Source organism: Mesoplodon bidens (assembly GCF_964165515.1).
Source record: "Mesoplodon bidens genome assembly, chromosome: 1".
Classification (NCBI taxonomy): Eukaryota; Metazoa; Chordata; class Mammalia; order Artiodactyla; family Ziphiidae; genus Mesoplodon; species Mesoplodon bidens.
Genome location: NC_138176.1, coordinates 208,453,375 through 208,455,596, shown reverse-complemented (window position 1 = coordinate 208,455,596; position 2,222 = coordinate 208,453,375).

Sequence of the window (2,222 nt, the reverse complement as noted above, 5' to 3'; positions counted from 1 at the left end):
TTATTCTTTAAATTATATATTTTTCCTGGACTCTTACCTTCCAGAGGTAGTACATTTTCACTGCCTGTCACGTAAGAGCTGCTCAATAAAAATTTGTTGAATGAATGAATGCATTAAAAAGTAAGACTGCTAAGAAGAATGTGAGTAAGATTGGCTTGGAAACCTGATTTGGCCCTAGTATGTAGCAGTAAAAAAGCCCCGAGGAGATGAGGAGATGATCTGTCCAAATGGCTGAGGGACATCTTTTTTCTTTTTTTTGCCGTATGTGGGCCTCTCACTGTTGTGGCCTCTCCCGTTGCGGAGCACAGGCTCCGGACGCACAGGCTCAACGGCCATGGCTCACGGGCCCAGCCACTCCGCACCATGTGGGATCTTCCCAGACCGGGGCATGAACCTGTGTCCCCTGCATCGGCAGGCGGACCCTCAACCACTGCGCCACCAGGGAAGCCCCTGAGGGACATCTTGAAGTTAATGGTTGGCAATCCATGCTGAAGAAAATTTTAAATCTTTGATGAAATGATTCAGCAGTATTTTGTAGTTAAAATAACCAATAGCTGCAAAATTTTGTAAGTATGGTCCAAACAGAGGTTAAAGTATTAATGTCACATTAAACTATTAATATAGAACAAAATTCAATACAATTGGTGTTAAATCAGTTAAATTATAGAAGTACAAGTAACATGAAATAAATTGTAAGGCAGTCTCCATGATAACATGTTTCCAAGAAAAAAGATCAGACTGTGTTATATCAAAATATCATAGTATTTTAAAAATAATATTGCTAAATCAATTACATATATAACTGATTTACCACCTTCTCATGGTATGATTAATAATTATTATTTTTAATAGAAGATACAGGTTCTGTAATATTTCATTACACATTTTATTAAATTGTTAATAACTCATATTTTTGAATTGTTAGTACATTTTCATCCTCTTAAACATTGCATGAATAAAAATTTTCAAAACAACATTATTGATATGCAATTCACATTTCATATAATTTAAGAAATTAAAGTGTACAATTCAGTATTTTTTAGTATATTCACAGGGTTGTGCAGCCATCACCACAATCTACTTTTAGAACATTTTCTTCTGCCCTAAAAGAAACCCTGACCCCATTACTTGTCACTTCCCATCCCCTTCCCTCTTTCCTCCAGCCGTATGCAACAACTAATCCACTTTGTGTCTCTATAAATTTGCCTCTCAGGACATTTCATATAAATGGAATTACACAATATGTGTCTGGCTTTTTTCACCTAGCAAACTTTTTTAAAAGTTTATCCATACTGTAGTATGTATGAATACTTCATTCTTTTTTATTATCAAATAACACTCTATTGCTTGGTTATACCATATTTTATTTATCCATTCATCAATTGTTGGACTGAATAAACTTTAAAAAGCATGCTTGAGTAAATTACCCTAATCATTAGGTACTGTGAGAGCAGATCCATCTACACTATGGAATAACAAAAGCAATTGATTACCAAAATATCCTCTGACCTATGTTGGTTCAAAAGAGTTTGTGTAATAAAAATTGCTAGGAAGAATATTTTTCTCAACAAAATCTAGGATTCTACAGTTTCTGAAATATGCCACTTTACCTCACAGGGTTGATGTGAGGATTAAGTTATGTAATACAATGACCTGTTTGTAATGTTTTAGGTTCAGATTAGGAGCTGAAATGGTCCTATCCTTCAGCTATTTCATAGCGTCCCACTGCTTCTGCTATTAACTGCACCAAATCCACTACTCTGATTCCTCCTTAGTTTTGTGATCCTTCAGTCCAGTCCAAATCTTAGGACTTTCTGTACTCAGCCACAATCTGCCTTCTCCACCCAGCACCGTGGCTCTTTGACCCTGCTAGAGAAGGTTGTATATAGTGCTGATTGGTGCCTCCAGAAGTATTTCATCTTCAGTATTACTAGGGGAATCACTGCCAATAGAAAGTCCTTTTACAATCTTTGGACAGTTTTCTTTTTCTTTCCTGTTTTCTTTGGCAACTGTTTCAAACATACTTCAAATGCTCTAATTCCTCTATGAATCACAATGAATCACATTCAGCAGATGGCCTCACTAGTGAGAAAATTCTACTGATTAAGGAAGAATTTACCTCCTACTTTATCTACATTTAACTCCCCTCTTGTATTTCAGCGTTCTTGATCTGTGCTCTTGATTTCAGTCTCTTCAAGGATCGTGTTTCTTGTCGACAGCTT